At 42.9% G+C, this 27,294-nt stretch overlaps 1 protein-coding gene and 2 non-coding genes across 4 annotated transcripts in view; 2 read left to right on the top strand and 1 right to left on the bottom strand.

Moving 5' to 3' along the window:
- ABCG2 (ATP binding cassette subfamily G member 2) overlaps nucleotides 1-27,294 on the top strand; it is a 141,039-nt gene that overhangs the window by 14,121 nt on the left and 99,624 nt on the right. The gene's annotated exons all lie outside the window — the stretch shown is intronic.
- Nucleotides 13,236-13,361, top strand: LOC114678587 (U6atac minor spliceosomal RNA). The gene has a single exon (XR_003730021.2). It is a non-coding gene; the product is annotated as a U6atac minor spliceosomal RNA (small nuclear RNA).
- LOC114678508 (U6 spliceosomal RNA) lies at nucleotides 17,985-18,092 on the bottom strand. The gene has a single exon (XR_003729950.1). It is a non-coding gene; the product is annotated as a U6 spliceosomal RNA (small nuclear RNA).

The following is a 27,294-nucleotide window of genomic DNA, read 5'->3' as shown; positions in this document are numbered from 1 at the left end:
TAATGTATATTAGACGGTGAGAGGATTACAGAGAGATGCATAGTAAGGAGTAATCAGGAAGGCAAAGAAAGGTTTTGCCATTTTAAACACAGTAATTGGGGTAGGCCTTGTTAAGAGGTTGACATTTGAGCAAATATTTGAAGAAAGACTGAGAGGGAATGAAGAGACCATCTGGGAGGAAAGTATTTCAGGTAGAGGGAACGGAGGCAGGAACATGTCTAGTGTTCTAGAGAAACACCTGGGAAACCAGAGTGGATAGCAGAAACATTCCACCTGGGTCCTCACACTCATGTGTTCCTTTTTTTTTTTTTTTTTAACTTTTAGAAACATAGTCTTACTCTGTCACCCAGTCTGGAGTGCAGTGGTGTGATCATAGCTCACTGCAGCCTCAAACACCTGGGCTCACGCAATCCTTCCACCTCAATCTCCAAGTAGTTGGGACTACCGGAACGTGCTACTGTGCACTGCTAATATTGTATTTTTAGAGTCTGAGTCTATGCTGCCCAGGGTGGTTTTGAACTCCTGGCTTCAAGAGACTCTGCTGCCTCAGCTTCCCAGAGTGCTAGGATTACAGGCGTGAGCCACCATGCTTAGTCCCATGCATACATGCATTCTTTTTTTTTTTTTTTTAAGGCAGGGTCTCACTCTGTTGCCCAGGCTGGAGTGCTGTGGTGTGATCTTGGCTCACTGCAACCTCCACCTACCGGGTTCAAGCAATTCTCCCACCTCAGCCTCCTGAGTAGCTGGGACTATAGGCACACACCACCACACCCAGCTAATTTTTGTATTTTTGTAGAGATCAGGTTTCACCACGTTGGCCAGGCTGGTCTTGAACTCCTGACCTCAAGTGATCTGCCCGCCTCGGTCTTACAAAGTGCTGAGATTACAGATATGAGCCACCACACCTGGCCTCCGTGCAGTCTTGTTATGTGCAAATATTGACTGCTGGTTTAAGGTATCTTCCCCTTCCTGTAGGACAACATCCCAACTTTGCAGGGTATCCCCGCTCACACTACAATTGAGCCTTAAGCCAATTCACTGTTTTATCAAGCCAGCTGCTCTGTAAGATCTAGGTATATACGGAATTTTGAGAATATGAGACCTCTTTTACCATAATATATGCCCGTGATCACAGACAATATTATACGCAATATTAAAGCAACAGATAAGGCATTCTGTAACTTCATAATAGTAGTATTAGTAGAAGCTCTGCAGGCAGGGAATAAAATGTAAAATTAAAAAAAATTTTTTTTTTTTGAGACGGAGTCTTGTACTGTCACCCAGGCTAGAGTGCAGTGGCATGATCTTGGCTCACTGTAACCTCCGCCTCCCGGGTTCAAGTGATGCTCCTGCCTCAGCCTCCCGAGTAGCTGGGATTACATGTGACCACCGCCACGTCCAGCTAATCTTTGTATTTTTAGTGGAGAGGGGAGTTTCACCATGTTGGCCAGGCTGATCTTGAACTCCTGACCTCAGGTGATCCGCCCTCCTCGGCCTCCCAAAGTGCTGGAATTACAGGTGTGAACCACGGCGCTCGGCCACAGTGCAAAATTTTATCCAGAACATGTAGCTATTCCTGAGAAGATAAAGGGCTGTTCCTTTTATGTTGGGAAGAGTTCACACAATCAGCTACTACTAGGTGGCCATCTGGTCACCCCGGACAATAGTGCCTTATCAGCGGCTTAGTGTTGACTTCAGCTTTTGGTCAACGGGACTTTCAGCAGTAGGTATAGTCAGAGCAGCCTTGGTGAGGGAAAACCATGTTATTAGCTCACACGTAACTTCCTTCCATGCTGGCACAATTTGTACACGGAGCCACTGAACAAGCACTGGGATACCTGAAGAAAGAGGCTTACTGACATTCACAAAATAGGTCATCTTGATCATCTGATTTTTGAGAACCTCCACCATCGTGATACAATCTACTGGATATATATGCGGCACACAAATATTCCCACCCTCTGTGTCCATTCCAAAAGGTCCATGCATAGTCCACCTAAATCACCAATTTTTCAATTAGTTTTTTTCAAGTCTCCAGCCAGCCAGCCAATCCACTAGCCATGGCTCATAAGTCATCACAGATCTTTGTGCCTTAAGCCATGAAGTAAACAACCAGATATATCACTCAAGGTTCTATCCACAGGGAGGAATTCCCTTCAGCACAATCTTTAACAGTCACGCCTAAGTGGGTTTAACAGTCACGCTGAAGTATAGTCGTCCCCTTCTTGTCAGTGTCAGCATCATTTTCAGATCCATAATGCGCAAGCTAGCCCCCATAACAAAGAAATACCCTGCCCAAAATGTCAGTAGGGCCACGGTTGAGAGAAACACTGGCTTGAAGGAAGATTCATGGTCTTCTTCGGTAGATGGAGGAGCTTTCAGTCTCTGAACTGACACAGGTCTGGGAATTAGGTACAATGCACGGTTTGGCAACTCAAGTTAGGGTTCTGCCTAACGGACCTAGATTTTTTCTGTCTAGATGTTAAGCAGCATCTTAGGAAGCAGTGAATTAATGATTTTTCAGGACCCCATCATCCATTAGCCCTTGCCAGAGGGCTCAGCAGATCAAAGCAGTCTGATTACTATTCCATCTCTGTGGTTTACTGTGGTAGTGGCACCATGTTGTCCCTAACAGTGAAGCTACTACCTGGCCTTTGACATGCCAGGACCCCATTATTCCCACTGAAATGAAAGCACACATTTTCACTGCAGCATCATCCAGCAACACCTCTGACCTATAGTGCTCCTTGAGGATGCTAGTCTCTGGCTCACTAGTGCATTTCCTCATGTCTTAGTGAAAGGAGAGTTTTTTTAATCTTCCCAGAAGAGTCAAGTTAGTAAATGGCTGAGAAGATTGATCATAATGGACCCAGTTCTATTTCCCTGAATTTTCTAACCCATTGTCTGTAATATGTTAGGGAATTTTTGGCATTTCAATCTCATTAACTCCAGACTATCATTGAGTCCAGGCTTTCATTGGCTAACCTTTTCAGACTGTTAAAACCATCCTCGGTACTCCAGCCAACATTCTATATTCTAAATCCTGGGGGAGTACACCCAGGTCAATTAATTTGGCTTGAATATTATACTTTATCCCCATTGGTCCAACACCCTTATAATTTATACTCTCAGCTCTTCCCCAGTCCTCTTCTGATATATGACAAAATCATGCAATTCTCTCTTTTTTTTTTTTTTCCAAATTGTTTTTTAAGACTGTCTCACTCTGTCACCCAGGCTGGAGTGCAGTGACATAATCATGGCTCACTGAAACCTCAATGTCCTGGGCTCAAGTGATCCTCCTGCCTCAGCCTCCCATATAGCTGGGACTACAGGTGTGCACCACTGTGCATGGCTAATAATTTTTTTAATTTTTGTAGACCAGGCATTGTGGCTCTCGCCTGTAATCCCAACACTTTGGGAGGCCAAGGCAGGAGAATCACTTGAGCCCAGGAGTTGAGACCAACCTAGGCAACATAGCAAGACCTAATCTGTACAAAACAAATGAACTAACTAACAAAAACAGATTTGAGTGTGGTGGGATGTACCTCTGGTCCCAGCTACTTGGGAGGCTGAGATGGGAGAATCGTTACAAAAAATTTTTTTCTGTAGAGGTGGGACCTTTGTTGCCCAGGCTGGTCTTGAACTCCTGGGCTCAAGTGATCCTCCTGCCTCAGCCTCCCAAAGTGCTGAGATTAACGGCATGAGCCACCACACCTGGCCCAACTCTCTTAGTATATAGATTCTCTCTCCTCCTAGAGGAGACCTGTACTCTCTCTGGCATATTGTTCCAGTTATCTACCCCTACCTAACAAACCACTGTAAAACTGAAAGGCTTAAAACAATTTGTCGTATGTCTCATCGTTCCAATTGGAGTGGATCTGAGAGAGAATGGGGGAGGGACTGGAGAAGTGAGTATCTTTTGAAGAGTTTTGTTGTAAAAGAGCACAAAACAATAGGGCAGTAGTTGGAAGAAGATGTGGAATCAAGAGGAATATTTTTAAGGATAGGGGAAATAAATAACAGTGGGCCTGTGGTGGTAATCCCAGCACTTTGGGAAGCTGAAGCGGGTAGACTGCTTGAGCCCAAGAGTTTGAGACCAGCCTGGGCAACACAGCAAGACCTTGTCTCAACAAAAAATACAGAAATTAGCCAGGCATGGTAGTGTGCACCTGTAGTCCCAGCTACTCAGGAGGCTGAGGTGGGAGGACAACTTGTGCCCAGGAGTTCAAGGCTTCAGTGAGCTATGATCAAAACATTGCACTCTAACCTGGGCGACAGAATGAGACTCTATTCTCCCCCCAAAAAAATTAATAAAGGATGCTAGGTGTGGTGGCTCACGCCTGTAATACCAGCACATTGGGAGGCTGAGGCAGGTGGATCACAAGGTCAGGAGATCAAGACCATCCTTGCCAACATGGTGAAACCCCGTCTCTACTAAAATACAAAAAATGAGCTGGGCGTGGTGGCATGTGCCTATAGTTCCAGCTACTTGGGAGGCTGAGGCAGGGGAATCACTTGAACCCCGGAGGTGGAGGTTGCAGTGAGCCAAGATCGCACCACTGCACTCCATCCAGCCTGGCGACAGAGCAAGACTCCATCTCAAAAACAAACAAACGAAAAAGAAATATAGCATATTTATACTGTGGGGAAATACATCAGTGGAGAGGAATATATATATATATGCATGCAATGATATAGAAGAGAAAGGGGAAAAGTGCTGTTATTGAGTTAGGAAAAAGGGGATGGGACTTCATGCAAAGTAGAGACATTGCCTTAGGCCTTAGTAACATGGACAGTTCCTCTAGGGTAGGGTAATAGGAGAGAAGGCAGAGGATGCCAGTGGGTGGGCAGATACGGTGAACAGAATCTGAAGTTCTCTTTTGCTTACTTCAATTTTCTCAGTCAAGTAGGACATAAGGTTATCATCTGAGAATGACTATGGGAGGGGAAAGATGAAAATGTGACAGGGTTGAAATAGGAAATAGAAGAGTGAATGGGCTAGGGAAGTACAGTATGAGTTATCAGGCATTGTTGAGGGTCCTGGCATTGAGATTCTTGATCATGAATTTAAAATCAGATAATTACAGGTCTTGGTGGTTCAGGCCAGTAATCCCAACAGTTTGAAAGACTAAAGCGGGAAGATTGCTTGAGCCCAGGAGTTTGAGACCAGCCTGGGCAATACAGTGAGACCCCATCCCTACAAAGAATTTTTAAAAATTAACTGGGTGTGGTGGCATTCATCGGTAGTCCCAGCTACTCAGGAGGCTGTGGTGGGAGGGTCATTTGGGCCCTGGAGTTCAAAGACTGAAGTGGGCTGAGATCTTGCTACTGTACTGTCCAGCCTGGGTCACAGGGCGAAACCCTGTCTCAAAAAAACTAAAAATTCAAACATAAGATCAAATAATTTATTATTATTACGTGTTTTTCTCCACCCACGTTCAACTGCAGGGGTACAGGCACAGAGCGGGGGTGGGGACAGGAATTTAATGAGGGTTTGTGGTTTGCCAAGCAAGTGACAAAGCAAAAGGGGAGCAGAGGAGCTGAGGGCGTTTGCAAGGATATAATTATAATGATCATGGAATTTCGGCAGGTATGGTGACTAAAGAAAGCAGTGAGGGGTGAGGCACAGTGAAATACTGGCATAATTAATGGATTGTAGGCCCTGGTGGAGGAAGGTCAAAGGTTTGCCGGAGTTGGGTTACCAGAGGGGTTTAGGTGGAAAGACAGACTATGCTTACAAATTCTATGGCATGACCTACAAGTACATAGCTAAGGGAGGGTGGAGAACAAGATCACTGGAGGAGAGAAGTTCAAAGTAGTCAGAGGCCAGAGTGCTGGGGAGATCGTTTTCGGAGATACAGAATTCACCAAGAATTAAGACAGAAGTAGTGTCACAGAGAGTGACAGTACCAGGAACTACAATTACTGATACATGCAGGAGATGGTTCTGAAATCTGAAGATGGCAGCAACCATGCAGAGGTAGTCAGTGTTAAAGTGTAATGACATGAAATTCAAAGCTGAGATCTTCTGGGGAAAGTTACTAGATGATCCACTTTGGGATGTTCCTATTTTTTGGTAGTTTCTCACCTCAGAATAAGCAATATCAGAATGTGAAATTTTAACCACAAGAGGGCGCTGGAGTCCAGAAAATTATTCCTTTTGGTTTTCGCCTAAAGCTAGGGCAATCATACCTTTGAGAGAGGAAGAGGACACTACTAATAATTATTTGGGGGCAATATGTGTAAATTGGGACATAGGCTCATACTTTCTCCTACACTATATAAGCATGGGCAATTTAAGAATGAACGAGCTGTGCACCAAAAGCTCTAATTCTCATAAATCACTCGAAATGCTTTTGACTTGCAATCAGGTAAGAGAAAAATGGCCAAACTTGATTTTATCTGGAAGAGACGATTGAGAAAGACTTTCCCCTCTGGCCCACATCTCTAGTTATATTTATTGCTTATCCCGTTTTTCCCTTTAGTGCAGTACCAGTTTGACTGTATTTTCAAGTTAAGAGAATTACTGTTTTCCCTAAAGTATCTCAGTCATTTGAAAGTAAAGAGTTCGCGGCTGGGCACATTGGCTCACGCCTGTAATCCCAGCACTTTAGGAGGCCAAGACGGACAGATCACGTGATCAGGAGATCGAGCCCATCCTAGCTAACACGGTGAAACCCCGTCTCTACTTAAAATACAAAAAAATTACCCAGGCGTGGTGGTGTACTCCTGTAGTCGCACCTACTTGGGTGTCTGAGGCAGAAGAATCGCTTGAACCTAGGAGGCGGAGGTTGCAGTGAGCCGAGATCACACTATTGCACTCCAGCCTGGACAACAGAGTGAGACTCCATCTCAAAAAGAAAATTAAAACGATAACATGATGACGATCATAAAGATGGAAATAACAGACACTGGGGTCTCCAAAAGTGGGGGGGCAGGGGTTGAACAATTACCTATCAGGTACAATGTTCACTATTTGGACACTGGGTACACTAGAAGCTCAGTCCCCACCAGTATGCAATCTACTCATGTAACAAACAAGCACATGCAACCCCAAATCTAAAATACAATAATTTTAAAAATACACAATGAAAATGGCTTTTGTTAAGTCCCGTTTAGCACATTCTCTCCTTAATTAGCCACACTACTCTCTCTTCTTCTTCTTTTATATTTTATTTTATTTATTTATTTTTTTAGGGACCAGGTCTCTCTGTGTTGCGCGGGCTAGAGTGCAGTGGCCAATCCCTGGTGCAGTCACAGGGCACTACAGCCTGGAGATCCTGGCCCCGAGAAATCTTCTCACCTCATCCTCCTGAGTAGCTGGGAATACAGGGGCAGAACACTGCATCTGTGCCTCTTCTGAACAAATGCAAATAAAATCAACTCTGGCTTCTGTTATTCCTTGAAAAAAAATGTATGTATGGACCAGGTATGGTGGCTTATGCCTGTCCTTCCAGCATTTTGGGAAGAAGCTAGGAGTTCGAGACCTGTGTGGGCAACAAAGCAAGACTGTCTCTATAAAATATTAGCCAGTTATGGTGGCAAGTGCCTATATTCCCAGGTACTCAGGAGGCTGAGTTTGAGGCTGCAGTGAGCTATGATTGTACCACTGCACTCCAGCCTGGGCAACAGAGCAAGATCCCATCTCTAAAAAAAAGTATGTATTTACAGCTTTCAGCACACTTTTAACCATATGGGGCTTATTTCTACCATTCTTTTTGCTTTAGAACAACATCCTTCATCCTCACTGAATGGGATGAATGTAAATAGCACCTCAAGAAAATAAGGAGAAGGTAAGGCTGCTGGGGAGAGCATTTCAAAATAAACTACAAATAGATTTTACAATTTATTTTACTCCCCTTCAACGAACACAAAAATATTGCCTTACTAGCCAGGCACAGTGGTGCCTGCCTGCAGTCCCAGCCACTGGAGGCTGAGGCAGGAAGGTTGCTTGAGCTCAGGAGTTCCAGTCCCACTTAGGCAACATAGAGAGGCACTGTCTTAAACGTATATACGTGTGTGTGTGTGTGTGTAGGATTACTTACATTACTTACACCTTTAACCTAATTGTATCTAATTCAATCAAAACACATTTTATTACCAACTTATATGTGCATTAGGATTCTACACCTGTAGAAATACCCACAAGGTAATAGTCTTATACAGGATGCTTAGGTTGTTTTGTTTTGTTTTATAAGACACATCTTTAAGATGCATTCAGCCGGGCGAGGTGGCGGGCACCTGTATTCCCAGCTACTCGGGAGGCTGAGGCAGGAGAATGGTGTAAACCCGGGAGGCGGAGCTTGCAGTGAGCTGAGATCCGGCCACTGCACTCCAGCCTGGGTGACAGAGCGAGACTCTGTCTCAAAAAAAAAAAAAAAAAGAAAAGAAAAAGATGTATTCAAAGAGGGATCTACCACTAGGGTACAAAAGCAAAAAACGTATTCAGTCAAAAATAACTGAGTCAAAAATAACTGGCAACTGGGGAAACTGGTGAATAGCAGAGAGGACTCTGTTTATTAGTTTTATCTTTAGGTTATCTTTGGCAAAGGAAGAGCATAGTATATTGCTACTACCATGTAGCTTGAATCTAAAACTTATCATCACTTATTATTTTACATAACATTGCTACCACCAGCACAACCCCTGCCAATCAAACTGAAAAAAATATTTTCTTTCACTTAAAATGTTTATTTTTTACTTATAGAAAGAGGTATGAACTTTGTTTTTTGTTTTTGTTTTGTGTTTTTTTTTTAGAAACGGAGTCTCACTCTCACCCACGCTGGAGTGCAGTGGCATGACCTCAGCTCACTGCAGCCTCCAGCTCCCAGGTTCAAGCAATTCTTCTGCCTCCTGAGTAGCTGGGATTACAGGTGCTCACCACCACGCCCGGCTAATTTTTGTATTTTAGTAGACATGAGATTTCCCCATGTTGGCCAGGCTGGTCTTGAACTCCTGACCTCAGGTGGTCTACCTGCCTCAGCCTCTCAAAGTGCTGGGATTACAGGCATGAGCCACCACGCCTGGCCTGGATTTTGTTTTTATTTATTTTGTTTTTGGTTTTTTTTTTTTGTTTTTTGTTTGTTTGTTTGTTTGTTTTTGAGATGGAGTCTCACTCTGTCGCCCAGGCTGGAGCGCAGTGGTGCGATCTCTGCTCACTGCAACCTCTGCCTCCCAGGTTCAAGTGATTCTTGTGCCTCAGTCTCCCAAGTAGCTGGAATTGCAGGTGCGTGCCACGACACTCGGCTAATTTTTGTATTTTTGGTAGAGACAGGGTTTCGCCATGTTGGCCAGTCTGGTATTGAACTGACCTCAAGTGATCCGACTGCCTCAGCCTCCCAAAGTGCTGAGATTATAGGCTTAAGCCACTGCACCCGGCCAAGGTATGAACTGTTTTGTTTTGTTCTTTTGAGACAGTCTCACTCTGTCACCCAGGCTGGAGTGCAGAGGTATGATCTCGCCTCACTGTGATCTCCACCTCCCAGGTTAAGACCAATTTTGTCAGTTCAATTTCAAATGTTATAATTAAATAAGTAATTTAGGCTTTTGATTTAAAGTTGCAATACTACAAGTTTGACGTACTTAAAATAAGTAAGGTTGGCCATGTTTATGATTTCAATCTATTTGCTTTGTCTGGGTTGCTTGAGCACTTGGGAAAGTTTAGTTTTTTAAATTAGAAAATGGAAGTACCTTGTATGCAGAAAAAAGTTAACAGAGCAGATCTGTTTGAGGCTGCTGTCCTTAGAAAGGCCTGCTTTTGAGTTTGATTCTTAGGGAGCATCTGGAAGTTGCTTCACAGTGTCCCTAGTTATCAGTTAACTGATAAGGATGGATCACACACTTGCTTTCTTTCCTTCTGAGACTCTGAAATTTCGGTTTCAGAGTGTATCTACATGACCAGCCCTCCTAAAAACCTTGGGCCCTAAGTCTCTAGTGGAGTTCCCCGGGCCAAAGTATTGCACACATGTTGCATTTTCATTGCTGGGGGAAGTGTGTGCTCTGTGTGACCCTTCATGGGAAGGAGAGAGCTTGAGGAAGCTTGCCCATAGATTTCTCCAGACTCTCTCTATAGCTTTCCCTGAGTGGTGGCTCACGCCTGTAATCCCAGCACTTTGAGAGGCTGAGGCAGGTAGATCACCTGAGGTCAGGAGTTCGAGACCAGCCTGGTCAACATGGTGAAATCCCATCTCTATCATCCAGCTGTGTATCCTTGCAACGTTGTTATAATAGTAATAAATCTTAGCTGTGAGTAGAATGGTTATATATACTGAATTATGTAAATTGTTTCAGTGAATCTCTGAACATGGAGGTGGTCTAGGGCAATCCCAATGACACTCTAAGGAACTGGATGTTTTAAACTTCCAAGTACAGTTTAAAGTATTTGGAAATGTTTAATGAACTAAGATTATAAATTAGACCAAACCATTATTGAGAGATACCTTGGAAGTGAACACTGAAATTTGCTACACTTACTGATAGAGCAATCATATTTGTACACTGAATTTACAGCCCTAAGAAAAAGTAGTCTTCAATTTACAACTTTAATTATCAAATATTAATTTCTAAAATCCACATAAACATTTGAATAGACTTTTCAGCCAACAAAAATATCCCTCATTGTGCCCTGACAGAGATATTGAAAAAAACCAAAATGAGGTTGGGTGCAGTGGCTATGCCTGTAATTCCAGCACTCTGGGAGGCTCAGGTGGGAGGATTGTTTGAGCTTAGAAGTTCGAGACTAGCCCACATAACATAGTGAGACCTCGTCTCTACTAAAAGTAAAAAAATTAGCCAGGTATACCAGGGCATGCCTATATTCTCCACTAGGGAGGCTGAAGCAGGAGGACTGCTTGAATCCAGGAGTGCAAGGCTGCAGTGAGCTGAGATTATGCCACTGCACTCGAGCTCTGGGTGACACAGCAAGACACTGTCTCAAGAGAAGAAAAAGAAAAATATCCCTCGAGGAGATCAAAAAAGTTCAAAATTAATATATCTCATCACCCAATAGCAGACTTCTTCTCCTCGCACAGAAAGACTTTTTTTCCAGTTGTCCACAGTTTCATGTCACTAAGATTTCAGTTAAAAAGAAGGAGACTAGGATGTAGACCTGTGTATGCCACTTCATAGGAAACCATATTATACCACTTTACAGATTCTGCCTCTGATGATAATGTTAAAATGTGATTTTAAAAAAATCAGTAAGTAGGAAGTCCAATTGAACTCATGTAATAGCTGGTAACTCTGTAGTGTTAAAAGCCCAGAAAAAGTTAATAAAAGCTCATCTTTCTAGTCCTTTAATATTCTTTTTTTTTTTTTTTTTTTTTTTTGAGACGGAGTCTCGCTGTGTCTCCCAGGCTGGAGTACAGTGGCGTGATCTCGGCTCACTGCAAGCTCCGCCTCCCGGGTTCACGCCATTCTCCTGCCTCAGCCTCCCAAGTAGCTGAGACTACAGGCGCCCGCCACCACGCCCGGCTAGTTTTTTGTATTTTTAGTAGAGACGGGGTTTCACCATGTTAGCCAGGATAGTCTCGATCTCCTGACCTCGTGATCCACCCGCCTCGGCCTCCCAAAGTGCTGGGATTACAGGCTTGAGCCACCGCGCCCGGCCCTCCTTTAATATTCTTTAATGTTTTAGAGATTTCTCCATTGGATTATGAAGAGTGTGGCAGGGGTCTCAAGTAAAGCAGTAAATACTTGTTATGCATAAAGTAAATACTTGTTGTGCATAAAAATGCACTGCTTTGAGACTGGGCGCAGTGACTCACACGTGTAATCCCAGCACTTTGGGAGGCCAAAGTGGGTGGATCACCTGAGGTCAGGAGTTGGAGACCAGCCTGGCCAACATGGCGAAACCCCGTCTCTACTGAAAATATACAAATTAGCTGCGTGTGGTGGTGCATGCCTGTAGTTACAGCTACTTGGGAGGCTGAGGCAGGAGAATCACCTGAGCCCAGGAGGCAGAGGTTGCGGTGAGTTGAAACTGTGTCACTGCACTCCAGTCTGGGTGACAGAGTGTGACTCTGTCTCAAACAACAACAACAAAACACTGCTTTGTGAACTGCAGTTTAATGAGAAAACAGGGACTTTCTCCTATACCTACCATTGTACCTGGCACTCAGTAAATCCAGTATATATTTGTTCAATGAATGGAAGAGATCATGATGTATAATAGTTGTGAGAATAAGATGTAAACATTTCTAAAATGAAATGGTTTTGGAGATAGGAAAGAGTCATTAAATGATAAGCTGCTAAATGAATAGAAGTGAGAATGTTACCAAAACACCAGGGGTTTGGTCTAGGGTCCTGCTGCTCACCACACAGAAAGCCAATCACTGAGACAAGTATTGCTAAGGAAGAAGGCTTTAATTGGGTGCTGCAGCTGAGGAGATACAGGCTCAGTCTCAAATCCTTCTCCCTGACCAGCTAAAATTAGGGGTTTATATAGCAGAGAAGAAATGCAACAATGTGTAGGAAAATAGGAACTGGGGAGGCCTAAGGAAGCAATCCTGATGAATAAGGGGTCTGGTGTCTCATTGTCTGGATGTGACGGTCTGGTGAGTTTCAGTTCTTTGATACTTTTTGAGAGGCCTGGGGGTTCTTTCCTGAGGAAAGAACTCAGATAAAACAAATATAAGTCTTTTTTTTTTTTTTTTTTTTTTTGAGACGGAGACTCGCTCTGTCGCCCAGGCTGGAGTGCAGTGGCCGGATCTCAGCTCACTGCAAGCTCCGCCTCCCGGGTTCACGCCATTCTCCTGCCTCAGCCTCCCGAGTAGCTGGGACTACAGGCGCCCACCACCGCGCCTGGCTAGTTTTTTGTATTTTTTAGTAGAGACGGGGTTTCACCGTGTTAGCCAGGATGGTCTCGATCTCCTGACCTCGTGATCCGCCCGTCTCGGCCTCCCAAACAAATATAAGTCTTAAACTTTAAGACCAGCAGGGTCAATTTCTATGTTTATACAAAAAAACCTGTCTATAGGATTATTGGGTTCATTGTTTCAAGAATAAATATTAAGAGCTCAAAGGAAGATGAGACCACTGTGGGCTAGAGTGGTAGTGAAGCAAGGCTTCATGGAGAAGGTGGGCCTGGATCTAGGTATGAAAATTAATACATTGGTTTTAAAAATATGACAACGGGGAACAGCACAAGTAGCAAGAGTGTGAACAAAGGATGGAAGTGAGAAAATAAGAGGCATGATTGTGAGATGCCTAAGTGTCTTAGAAAAGAAGAGTGGGGAGTGCTGTATGAAAGGAGAGAAGGTTAACACTTCTCTTGACAAGGATGGAAGAGACCCTAGGGCCTGACAACAAGCTTACAGTTAAGGCATTGCCACCCACTTCATGGCATCCAACTATCATTTTTATTATTTTGTTGTAATGAAACAACTACAAAAAAATTAAAAAAAAAAAAAAAGGAGAAGAGTGGAGAAAGGCTGTGTAGCATCAGGATGTGGTGGCCGTGCTTCCAAGGGTCAGGAGTTTGGACTTGATTCATTTATTTTTTTTAAGACAGGGGCTTGCTCTTTTGCCCAGGCTGGTGCTGAACTCCTGGCTTCAAGCAAAGCTCTCACCTTGGCCTCCCAAAATGCTGGGATTACAGGTCACCGCACCTGGCCAGGACTTGATTCTTTCAGTTGGGAGAAGAACTAGCAGATTTTCAACAGGCAACAATATGAAGAAAGAGTTTGATCGTTCTGGAATAAAGATTATACTGGAGACAGGGTACAGGACAGTTTAGGTTGGTTTAGAGAACAAAGTATTGTTGGCAGAGACTAGCTTGGAAGACAGCCCAGATATAAAATGATAAAGGGTGGCTGGGTGCGGTGGCTCACTCCTGTAATTCCAGCACTTTGGGAGGCTGAGGCGGGTGGATCATGAGGTCAAGAGATCGACACCATCCTGGCCAACATGGAGAAACCCCATCTCTACTTAAAATACAAAAATTAGCCAGGCATGGTGGTGTGCACCTGTAGTCCCAGCTACTCGGGAAGCTGAGGCAGGAGAACGGCGTGAATCCAGGAGGCAGAGGTTGCAGTGAGCCAAGATTGTGCCACTGCACTCCAGCCTGGGCAACAGAGTGAGACTCTGTCTCAAAAAAAAAAAAATAAATAAATAAATAAAATGATAAAGGGCTAAGATAAAGTAAGGTTAGAGGTTATGGAGAGAGACAAATTCCTCAAACATTGTAAAGGAAGGACTGATGGGACATACAAAGGATAAGAGTAACTTTATGAAAGTGGAACAGAATGGTAAGTTTTCAGAATAAAGTGTACATCTATGGGTCATTTATATTATAGTTTTTACTTTTAATGCCAAGTTAGTTGGAGTCTCTGTGTATATGGAAAGGTAGTGTGAAAAGAAAAGTTTAGATCCCTACTTTTTCAGAGAAAACAACTTTCAAAACATAATTGGAACACATATCTTAGGGGTTTAATGCTTATGCATTTTAAGATTAAGATTGTCCTGAGACTTGGAAGAGGAATCTGCTGGTGTGTTTGGAAGACTTTTCAATAATTTTGTAGGGAAAAGCCCAAGTACTAACATCTTTAGTGATTTCACCACACTGTCAAGTTCTCTGCCAGTGGAATTTGAAGGAAATAAAACTACAGGAATTCATCAGAGATTTCCTAGTGTGCCCCTGTTGGTAGACGTGCTTCAGGAAAAGGTGAACAGCTCCTGGCCAAAGAGGAAGCAGCTTTCAGAAAACAAAGCCAAGAATAAGAATTGGCAGTACTCTCAAGACACTGAGCAACATTGTTCAAGACACTCTGGTCTTCCTGTTTTGTGGGATTTGCAAATATATTTTGCACTTAACTGGCAAATATTTTGGCAGCATAGGACTTTAGGTTCAAGTATATTTTTATGCAGCACCCACCTACTCTAATAATGAAATTCAAATATTCCCATCCTAATCCCCACTGTCTCCAAAACAATACAATTAATCCTTCTCTGATGGAGAGAATGACAAATTCCCTTCTGCCAAAAGCAACCACTCTTCTTTTTCCTTTAAAACACTGTCAACTATCTCCCTTTATTTTAAGGCAACAGAACAAACAAAATAAAATGAAGCTTTCTTGCATTACCAAGTAAGGCTAACTGATCTAGGATCTAAAATACGCTGAAGATGTGCAAAACTTGTGCGTACACTTGGAACTGTTGGCGACTGTGAGTGAGTATTTTATGCCTATGCTCTTGGTTATATGGAGCTTGCAGTGAGCTGAGATCTGGCCACTGCACTCCAGCTTGGGCGACAGAGCGAGACTCCGTCTCAAAAAAAAAAAAAAAAAAAAAAGAAAGAGTATCTATAGCAAAGTTATTCTCCACGTCCAAATGGCACACTAAATATATATCATCAATATTATATGTTCTGCAGCAGACAACTGCCTGGCTTGAATTCTTTTTGTTTGTTTGTTTGAGATGGAGTCTTGCTCTGTTGCCAGGATGGAGTGCAGTGGCATGATCTCAGCTCGCTGCAACCTGCGCCTCCCAGGTTCAAGCGACTATCCTGCCTCAGCCTCCCGAGTAGCTGGGACTACAGGCGCCTGTCACCATGCCTTTTGTATTTTTAGTAGAGACGGGGTTTCACCATGTTGGCCGGGATATTCTCGATCTCTTGACCTTGTGATCCGCCCGCCTTGGCCTCCCAAACTGCTGGGATTACAGGCGTGAGCCACCAAGCCCCGCCAGCTTGAATTCTTTACAGCTGAGGTGTGTAGGTCTTTGCGAAGCAAACAAAATCATTTTCTACTTGAAGAAAAGAACTAGAGAAACAGAAGAGGGAAGAGAAAATTTGCAAAGTGATTAAAAAGGAATAATTGTATGTAGAGAGTTACCTTTTCTTTTCAAGTTTGGAACTGACATACCTTTGGTCCAGCTGTGACTTTAAGTTTTTCTGGTACGAAAGTAGAGAGTATCTCAGGGTAATCTGTTAAAAAAAAAAAAAAATCTTGTGCCACTGGAATAATTTTACTCCGATAATATCAGAAAAATTTAGTTGCCCCTTTGCCTTCTCATGTTTAAGGAAAGTCTTAAACATGAGTTTAAGTTTCTTTTTTTTTTTTTTTGAAACAGAGTTTTGCTCTTGTCACCCAGGCTGGAGTGCAATGGTATGATCTCGGCTCACTGCACCCTCTGCCTCCTGGGTTCAAGCGATTCTCCTGCCTCAGCTTCCCAAGCAGCTGGGATTACAGGTGCCCACCACCACGCCCAACTAATTTTTGTATTTTTAGTAGAGACAGGGTTTCGTCATTTTGGCCAGGCTAGTCTCGAACTAGCAGGTGACCCACCTGCCTCGGCCTCCCAAAGTGCTGGGATTACAGGCATGAGCCACCGCACCTGGCCTAAGATTTTTAGGCAAACCTCTCAAGTTATATTTAAGCTCCAATATTCGAACATTCTAATTAAACCCCTTTGAATAAACAGTTCTACATTTTGTTAACTATGGAAACCAGCCGTGACTGTCAGGTTGTTGGGGCCCTGGATCATTGAATTCAGCTACTAGAATCCACTTGTCATTAACAGTTTACAAAACCAAAAAGAACAGGGGAGTATTCCTTTCTCTGGTCTTTCCCTTGGTTCTTTCATCTTTCGCCTCCTCCTGAATTCCATCCCCTGCTCTCTTCTCACCTCTCCAGTTCCTGAGTAATTTGCAATACAATCTTTTAATTACCCTCAATGTTTTATTGGTTTTAAGTTGGAACCCCATTAAACTGACATTTTGCTGAACACTAGTTTCATTAAATTAAAGAATAATTTGTGACTTAATAGCAGGCTAAATAAAACATTTTTAATTAATTAATTTACATCTATTTAAATGGAAACCTACCCTATTAGTGCAAAGAATTTGGGTGGAAAGGAAAGAGAAAAGGTAAAGTACAGAGTTCTATGCTAGTAAACTATTGAAACAAATATTTCTAAAAATATAATCTCTCGAATTTATTTTATTATTTATTTACTATTTTTAGAGACAGGGGCCTGGCTGGAGTGCAGTGGTGTAATCAAGGCTCACTGTAACCTCCAACTCCTGGGCTCCAGTGATCCTCCTGCCTCAGCCTCCTGAGTAGCTAGGATTACAGGTGTGTACTACTGAGACAACCAAGTATAAAGGGGTCCCCGGACAACCTCTGACCAGCCTGTACACTGGGAGAATGAGGTGGAAGTTTGAGCCCTTTGCAGTGGGGAGGAGCCTGGACTCTCTCCTGTTCTAGGGTGGTAACCTGTGATTCAATCTGTGAGGCGAGAGACCAGCTAGTAGGACTCTCACTTTGTTTTCAGTCCCTGTTTCCCCTTTTTCCTTTTCACCCAATAAATTCCGTTTTTCTCACCCTTCAAAATGTCTGCAAGCCTAATCTTTACTGGCTGTGTGACAAGGACCCTAAGAAGAAAGTCCTACAACACTACCATGCCCAGCTAATTTATATATATATATATATATAGTTGTAGAGATGGGGTGCTCCTGTGTTGCACTGGTAGGTCTTGAGCTCCTGGCCTCAAGCACTTCCCCTGCCTTGGCCTCCCAAGGTGATGGGATTACAGATGTGAGTCATCACATAAAGCCTAGACTCTCAAATTTTTTGGTGGAAAGTTGACGGGGGACATTATGAGATTTTATCCATTAGTAGCAGATTAGATGGCAGCCCATGGAATACTGCCATTGATAAGGCCCTTTGAGGTAAGCAAAATGATACTTCACCGATATTCATTCTGTGATCTAGGCTTCTAAGACCTCTCTTTAGATTTTGCTGAATTTTAAAATTGCCTGGGGGAGCTTTTAAAAATCCCAAAGCCCAGGCCACACTCATACCAATTAAATCAGAATTTCTTCTGATTCATACTGGAGACTCCAGTATGCAGATAGTTTGAGGACCAGTACTTCTTAATACTTAATGTACATATGAATGACTTGTGGATCTTGACGAACTTGCAGGTTTTGAGTGTAGGCCTATACTGAGGCGCAAGATTCTGCATGTTTTAAAAATGTGTTTTTATTAGATATGGAACACTTCACAAATTTGTGTATTGTCTTTGTGTAGGGGGGCATGCTCATCTTCTCTGAATTGTTCCAATTTTAGTGTATGTGCTCTCAAAGCAAGCACAGACACTGCATTTCTAACCAGCTCCCAGGTGAAGCCCACAATGGTCCTCCCTGGTCCTTGAGTAGCTAGGGAGTTAGGAAGTATTCCCTCTATTTCTGTCTCCTAAAAGACATTATAAAGAACTTGTGGCCTGGCGTGGTAGCTCACACCTGTAATCCCAGCACTTTGGGAGGCTGAGGTGGGTGGATCATGAGGTCAGGAGATCGAGACCATCCTGGCTAACACAGTGAAACCCCGTCTCTACTAAAAACACAAAAAATTAGCCAGGCGTGGTGGCGGGCGCCTGTAGTCCCAGCTACTTGGGAGGCTGAGGCAGGAGAATGGCGTGAACCAGGAGGCGGAGCTTGCAGTGAGCCGAGATCATGCCACAGCACTCCAGCCTGGGTGGCAGAGCGAGACTCCGTCTCAAAAAAAAAAAAGAACTTGTACAGCTGCTTCTTTAAATATTTGATATAATTTGCCAGTGACTCTCTCTGGGGCTAGGGACTTTCTGTTTTGGAAGTTTATTAATTATTGATTCAATTTTTAAAATAATCCTGGATCTTTACAGATTGTCTAATTTGTGTGTGTGAATTTTGGCAGATTGCGTCTTTCAAGGAATTGGTCCATTACATCTAGGTTATCAAATTTGTGAGAATAGTTTTGTTACTATCCTTTTAATGTCTATAGGGTCTTTAAGTGATGGCCACTCTTTTTTTAAAGAAACTTTTACTGACACGGCCTTTCTTTATGCAGCTTTCATTTTCTGACCTTTATTGATTTTCTGACCTTTATCAATTTTCTTCTCTTTGAAGAACATCTTTTGGCCAGACATGGTGGCCAATGCCTGTAATCCCAGCGCTTTAGGAGGTTTGAGGTGGGAGGATCACTTGAGGCCAAGAGTTCAAAACCAGGCTGTCCAACATAGTGAGACCATGTCTCCAATTTTTTTTGTTTGTTTGAGACAAAGTCTCACTCTGTTGCCCAGGCTGAAGTGCACAGGCATGATCAGGGCTCACTGCAGACTTGACCTACCAGGCTCAAGTGATCCTCCCACCTCAGGCCCGCAAGTAGCCAGGACTACCAGTGTGTGCGTCACCACACCTGGCTAATTTTTTTATTTTTAGTAGAGATGGGGTTTTGCCATGTTGCCCAGGCTGGTTTTGAATTCCTGAGCTCAAGTGATCTGCGCACTTCAGCCTCCCAAATTGCTGGGATTACAGGCATGAGCCACCATGCTGGGCCTTCTATTTAAAAAATAAAATAAAGTAAAATAACTTTTAAAAAACACTTCTGCAAGACAGATGTACTGACAACAAATTCCCTTGATATTTATTTGTCTGAGAAAGTCTATTTCTTCTTTAAATCTGAAGGAAAATTTCACAGTATACAGAATTCTAACTTGGTGTTATTTTTCTACCAACGTGTTAAATATACTGCATTTTCTTCCTGCTTGCATGGTTTCTAGTAAGTCAGATATAATTCTTATCTTTGTTTCTCTATAGTTAAGAATATTTTCCCCTCTGGCTTCATTGAAGATTTTCTATCTTTGATATTCTGTAGTTTGAATATGATATACCTATGTGTAATTTACTTGGGATTTATTCTTCCTGGTATTCTTTGAGTTTCCTGAATCGGTAGTTTAGTATCTAACATTAATTTGGGAGAAACTCTTAGTTCATAATTGCTTCAAATATTGTTTTTGGCTGGGCGCAGTGGCTCACACCTGTAATTCTAGCACTTCGGGAGGCTGAGGTGGGTAGATCACCTGAGGTCAGGAGTTTGAGACCAGCCTGGCCAACATGGTGAAACCCCGTCTTTACTAAGAATACAAAAATTAGTTGGGCGTGGTGGCAGGAGCGTGTTATTCCAGCTATTAGGGAGGCTGAGGCAGGAGAATCACTTGAATCCAGGAGGCAGAGGTTGCAGTGAACAAAGATTATACCACTGCACTCCAGCCTGGGCAACAGAGTGAGATTCTGTCTCAAAAATAAAACACACACACACATACACACACACACACACACACACACACACACACACACAGAGTTTTTGTTCCTTTCTCTCTTTCTGTAAGTTATATATTTTTAATCGTCCCGCAGTTCTTGAATATTTTGCTCCCCCTTTTTTGGGTCTTTTTTCTCTCTGCTTTTCAATTTCTACTGAACATCCTCAAGCTCAGAGAATCTTTCCTCAGCTGTGTTTAGTCACCTCATAAGTTCATGAATAGCAATCTTCATAGTGTTTTTAATCTCTAGCATTTTTTTTACTCTTTCTCAGAATTTCCATCTGTCTTATTACATGCCATCTACTTTATCCACTGGAGCTTTCAATTGTTTATTTTTCTTTTTCCTTTTTCTTTTTTAGAGGCATAGTCTCACTTTGTCACCCAGGCTGGAATGCAGTGACATGATCATAGCTCACTGCAGCCTCAAACTCCTGGGCTCAAGTCATCCTCCTGCCTCAGCTTTCTGAGCACCTGGGACTACAGACATGCACCACTGTGTCTGGGTATTTTTTGTAGTTTTTGTAGTGATTGGATCTCGCTGTGTTCTGCAGGGTAGTCTCGAACTCCTAGCTTCAACTGATTTTCCTGCCTGGGCGTCCCAAAGTGCTGGGGTTATAGGTGTAAGCCATCATGCCCAGCTTATTTGTTTATTTTTATTTTTATTTTTGGAGATGGAGTCTCGCTCTGTCACCCAGGCTAAAGTGCAGTGGCACAATCTCAGCTTACTGCATCCTCTGCCTCCTAGGTTCAAGCTATTCTCCTATCGCAGCCTCCTGAGTAGCTGGGATTATAGGCATGCGCCACTATGCCCAGCTAATTTTTCATATTTTTAGTAGATGGAGTTTCACCATGTTGGCCAGGTTGGTCTTGAAGTCCAAACCTCAGGTTATCCACCCACCTTGGCCTCCCAAAGTGCTGGGATTACAGGGATGGGCCACCATGCCCAGCTGGAAACAAATGATTTTTTTTTTTTTTTGAGACAGTCTTGCTCTGTCACTCAGGCTGGAGTGCAGTGGGGTGATCTCAGCTCACTGCACCTGTGCCTCCCATGTTCAAGCAATTCTCATGCCTCATCCTGCCAAGTAGCTGGGATTATAGGCATACGCCACCATGCCAGGCTAATTTTTGTATTCTTAGTAGAGACGGTTTCACCATGTTGGTGAGGCTGGTCTTGAACTCCTGGCCTGCTATTTATTTTTTGAGACAGGGTCTCACTGTATCACCCAGACTGGAGTGCAGTAATGTAATTATAGCTCACTAACCTCAAACCCCAGGTCCCGACTGATCCACCTGCCTCAGTCTCCCAAGTAGCTAGGACTACAGCCACATGCCAGCCCACCCAGCTCATTTAAAATTTTTTTTAGTTTTTAATTTAATTTAATTTAATTTTGAGACAGGGTCTCACTCTGTTGCTCAGGCTGGAGTGCAGTCACGTGATCACTGCTCACTGCAGCCTTGACTTCTCCAGGCTCAGGGGATTTTCCTACCTCAGCCTCCTGAGTAGCTAGCACTACGGGTATATGCTACCATGCCCAGCTAATTTATGTATTTTTTGTAGAAAGAAGGTTTTGCCATGTTGCCCAGGCTGGTTTTGAACTCCTGCACTCAAGCAGTCCTTCCACCTCAGCCTCCCAATATGGTGGGATTATAGGTGTGAGCTACTATGCCTGGCGCCATTAGAGCTTTTATCATATTAATCATAGTTGTTTTTAATTCCCACTCTGATAATTCTACCCTTCCTAAAATATCTGTGTCTGGTTCTAGTGCTCTGTTTGTCCAAACTCTTTTTTGCCTTTTAGTATGCCTTGTATTTTTTTGTTGTTGTTGAAAGCCAGACATGATGTACTGAGTAAAAAGAACTCTAGTAGCTAGGCCTTTCCTGATGTGGTGGTGAGCGGGGGTGGTGGGTAGGGGGTAATATTCTACAGTCCTGTGATTAGGTCTTGGTTTTTAAGTAAGCCTGTGCCTCTAGGCTGTGAACTTCATAGTGCCTCTCAGTCTCCCCAACCTTCCACCTTAAATAGGACAGGATGGCTGGAGGGGTTTGGAGTTGGGTATTTCCTTTCACCGAGGTCATTTAAGTGCTCATCAAACCTCAATAGGTTAGCCTCTGATAAGATAGTTTCTCTTAAAGGCAGGTCTTCTTAAGAAGAACAGAATGTTCTGGTGTATTTAAAAATGGTTAATTTTCCCCTGCGCAGTCTGATGCTAAAGGGGATTTTTTTTTTTTAATCTTCAGTGTAAGAGCATCATAAAGTTCCAGGAGGTAAAACGTGGGCCCAGAAATGATCTTTTCAGTATGCTAGTGCTGATGAGATTCATAGTTGCTGATTTATAATAATTTATGAATCACAAGTAATTGAAGTATGAATCAGAATGGCAATTTATTGGTTTTCTTATGGGCATTCCTATGACTGAGATACTCAAGTTTCTTCCACAAGCAAACTTACCAGATTTTTTAAAAAAGCAGATGCACTTGAGAGCTTTTGCATCAAAGAATGGAAAATCCTTGTGTGAAGCTGTCTCCATTCATAACAGAAAAACTTCCTTATGCCTGGAAATTTTATATTGCCCTGATTCAGTGTTAAAAGTGTAGTTACGTATTCTCAGATTCTGGTAATTGTGATTAAAAATAATTAAGACACCACTTATGGGATGATTATTCTGTACTAGGAACAAGGAACAATGCTAAGCACTTAATCCTCACAAAATCTTTGTAGGTAAAGATGACTACATTTTGGTAGATTAGGAAGGTTACATGACTGACTTAGTCAAACTCACCCTCCAAGTTAGTAAAACGCAGAGGCAAGTTCCAATGCAGAGCTCTCTAGTCTGTTACAGTAGTTAGTTAGTCAGACATGTGCAGGGCAGGAGAGTCTCCCACCCCCAACCCAGGAATGCCAGGCCACCATCAGGTGATGGTCAGGCAGTTGTTACACCGACTCTGCAAAATAGTAATTGGTTGCAGCTGGCGCCAGGGAAAGGCAGCCTCCCAATAGATAGAAACACCTGAAACTAGTGATCAGCAGCTTCCTGATAAAAATCTCAGGAGCTGGGCGAATGGGCTCAATCAAGCATAGGCACTAAGCGGCAAAATGCTAGCGTTTAACTGGTATATGGCCTCCTGAGAACATTTGACTGGTAAGAGAAAAACACCTCAGTTGAGCATGCATACAACTTCAGTAAACACACTGCACATGGGGCGCCCCCCAAGTGCTGACAGGCCACTGTGCATGCAGACAGCCCACCCCAAGGGAAGAATCAGGGGAGAAGGGACGTAAGACCCCAGAAGTATGCCAGGGTGTAAAACCACAAGTCAAAGGTCAAACTGTGCATGGGATTCCTCAAGTTGCTCACCTGACCCTCTTCCAAGTGTACTTTATTTCCTTTCATTACTGCCCTAAAGCTTTTTGATAAACTTTTGCTCCTGCTCTAAAAGTTGTCTTGCTCTCTCACTCTGCCTTACGCTCCTCTGTCGAATTCTTTCTTCTGAGGAGGCAAGAACTGAGGTTGCTGCAGACCTGTATGGACTGGCCACTACTAACATATTTTGGTTACGTTCTGCTGCTAACAAGCCAACCACACATTATATGGACCCTATCTGTTTTCTGGATAGCCCAGAACAAACCCTTCTAAGTTAACGTGTTCTTTATTCTGATATGTTACAGTAAAATTAGTTACAAATGATTCAGTTTTAGCTTTGGCCAGTTAATAAAACTGTGATCAGTTTTCCATGAAATTTTACAATCTAGAATATTTTATTTTTTATTTTTAGAGACAGGGTCTCACTCGGTTTCCCAGCTGGAGTGCAGTGGTGCCATGATAGCTCACTGAAGCCTTGAACTCCTGGCCTCAAGTGATCCTCCCACCTTAGCCTCCCAAGGCACTGGGATTATAGGTGTGAGTCACCATGCCTGGCGGTAGAATATTTTAAATGTGTAAAAGAAGTATAGAGGCCGGGCGCGGTGGCTGAAGCCTGTAATCCCAGCACTTTGGGAGGCCGAGACGGGCGGATCACGAGGTCAGGAGATCGAGACCATCCTGGCTAACACAGTGAAACCCCGTCTCTACTAAAAATACAAAAAACTAGCTGGGCGAGGTGGCGGGCGCCTGTAGTCCCAGCTACTCGGGAGGCTGAGGCAGGAGAATGGCGTGAACCCGGGAGGCGGAGCTTGCAGTGAGCTGAGATCCGGCCACTGCACTCCAGCCTGGGTGACAGAGCGAGACTCCGTCTCAAAAAAAAAAAAGAAGTATAGAGAGTATTGTAATAAATACTCATTCTACCCATATGATGACTTCTAAGCATTGGCATAAGTCTATTCTCCACAAAGAGATTCCTTTAAAACATAGACCAGTTGGGTCATTTTTCTTCTCAAAATTCTCTGATGGCTTCCCACATCTAAATTAAAGCTCAAAGTCCCAATGAGCCACCAGGCCTTACACCATCTGGCACCCCATTAACTCCCACCCTGTCTCCTACCATTTTCCCTCCCATTACTGGTACTTCAGCTACATTTACCTTGCTATGTTTTCAAGATGCCAAGTGCTTTCCTATGTCAGCCTTCGTGCCTTCAGCTTTCTCTGTCTGAATCACTCCTATCTCAGGATCAAGTTTAGCTGTAAGACAATGGGAGAAAAAAAATAGACATTTATTTCTTTCATGTTCAAGAAATATAGAAGCAGTCACTCCAAAGACAGTATAGCAATTTCATGGTTTCAAGCATCCACACTCCTTCTGTCTTGTTGCTTTGCCATATGTGACTTCCATTCTCAAAGTCATTTCACAGTCCAAGGTAGCTACAGGAACTCCAGTCCCTGGGCTTGAATTGCAGCCAACAGAAACAGGAAAAGGCAAAGAGCACTCTGTTTCTATGAAATGTCAAGTGAAAAAGGAAATGGAACATCTGATTTTTTGAAAATGTTTTTTAAAAATTCAAACCTTTGTCCGGGCATGGTGGCTTATGCCTGTAATCCCAGCACGTTGAGAGGCCGAGGTGGGCAGATCATGTGAGGTCAGGAGTTTGAGGCCAGTCTGGCCAACATGGTGAAACCTCATCTCTATTAAAAATACAAAAATTAGCCAGGTGTGGTGGCACACACCTGTTGTCCCAGCTACTTGGGAGGCTGAGGCATGAGAATCGCTTGAATCCAGGAGGTGGAGGTTGCAGTGAGCCAAGATCAAACACTCCAGCCTGGGCGACAGAGCCAGATGATGTCTCAAAATAAATAAATAAATAAATAAATTAATTAATTAATTAATTAATTAATTAATTCACACCTTTGCTATATGAAGTAAAATCCCATCTACCTTCAAGGCAGCCTTAGAGGATATTAAGGTATTCTTTTCAATTAAATTTCTTTCTAATCAGCCTACTAGTAAAAATGCAGTTGAGCTTGATCTCACTGTATTGCCTATGATCCAGGATAATTCAGATATTTTTTGTTTTAGCAACAAAAACCTTTTAAAAATTAATTGCATAATCACAATATGTAATAATAATATATTTATTGATACAAGTACTTTATGTGCTAAAATTATAACATTTGCTTATCAGGAAATTATACAGTGAAAACAGTATTTTTGGCACAAAAACCTTGTGAGAAAGGTTTACTGATATCAGCTGTAGTAAGCCCCTGAAATTTATTTCTGCATTTGTTTTGATTATACAATATTGAGAAAAAAATCTCACTCATGGACTAGCAGTCAGAAATGATTTTAGGTTTTTGTGTTGTGTTGTTTTGTTCATCTTATAATTTTACAGTTCTGATTAAACAGACATGGCAAGAGAAGATTTATTCTGAGAAACAAATAAAAATGGCACAAATTAACTTATATGTTCCCAATATGTTAAACTTAAGTATATAGTATGTGAGAAGGCATGGTAAATATGTTTTTATACAAATTCTTAAATGTTTTAAATAAATAATTATATATTTTTAACATATTTTGAAGGGGCACATTGTCACTTATTGGCTTTTAAAAAAAATAGCTTTGTCTGGGCACGGTGGGATCACGCCTGTAATCCCAGCACTTTGGGAGGCCGAGGTGGGTGGATCACCTGAGGTCAGGAGTTTGAGACCAGCCTGGGCAACATGGCAAAACCCTGTCTTTACTAAAAACACAAAAAATTAGCTGGGCATGGTGGCGGGTGCTTGTAATCCCAGCTACTTGGGAGGCTGAGACAGGAGAATAGCTTCAACCCAGGAGGCAGAGGTTACAGTGAGCCAAGATAGTGCCACTGCACTCCAGCCTGGGCAACAGAGCAAGACTCCGTCCAAAAAAAAAAAAGGCCAGACATGGTGGCTCATGCCTGTAATCCCAGGACTTTGGGAGACCGAAGCAGGTGGATCACCTGAGGTCAGGAGTTTGAGACCAGCCTAGCCAACCTGGTAAACCCCGTCTCCACTAAAAATACAAAAATTAGCTGGGTGTGGTGGTGGGCACCTGTAATCCCAGCTACTCGGGAGGCTGAGGCAGGAGAATCACTTGAACCTGGAAGGTGGAGGTTGCAGTGAACCGAGATTGCACCACTGCACTCCAGCCTAGGCCTGGGTGACAGAGTGAGACTCTGTCTCCAAAAAAAAAAAAAAAAAAAAAAAAAAGAAAGGAGGAAAGAAAAACCAAATAGCTTCACTGAAATTAGGTCTCAAAATTTTCATCTCTTGTAAGTATACAATCTGGTGAATTTAAATAAATGTATAGAATAGTATAGTCATTACCAATCCAATTTAAGGACATTTCTTTCACCCCAAAAAGATTCCTCAAGTCCATTTGTAGTCATTTTTCTTTCCCATCCAAACCCCAGACAACTTTCTTTCTTTTTTTTTTCTTTTTTTTTTTTTGAGACAGTTTTGCTCTGTTGCCCAGGCTGGAGTGCAGTGGTGCGATCTCGGCTCACTGCAACCTCTGCCTTCCGAGTTCAAGTGATTCTCATGCCTCAGCCTCCTCAGCTTCCTAAGTAGCTGGGACTACAAGCATGCGCCACCACGCCCAGCTAATTTTTTGTATTTTTAATAGAGACGGGATTTTGCCATGTTGCCCAGACTGGTCTCCAATGCCTGAGCTCAGGTAATCTGCCTACTTCAGCTTCCCAAAGCTGCAGACAACTTTCTAGCTATAAAGATTTGCCTTTCTGCATGTTTCATTAAATGGAATCCTATAATTGCTTTGTACATTTCTTTTATTATACTTAGCATTTGTTGAGGTTTATCCAT

The sequence above is a fragment of the Macaca mulatta genome, chromosome 5 (genome assembly GCF_049350105.2).
Source record: "Macaca mulatta isolate MMU2019108-1 chromosome 5, T2T-MMU8v2.0, whole genome shotgun sequence".
Lineage (NCBI taxonomy): Eukaryota > Metazoa > Chordata > Mammalia > Primates > Cercopithecidae > Macaca > Macaca mulatta.
The sequence above is the reverse complement of the archived record's forward strand: the minus strand, read 5'-3'. Positions and strand labels throughout refer to the sequence as shown.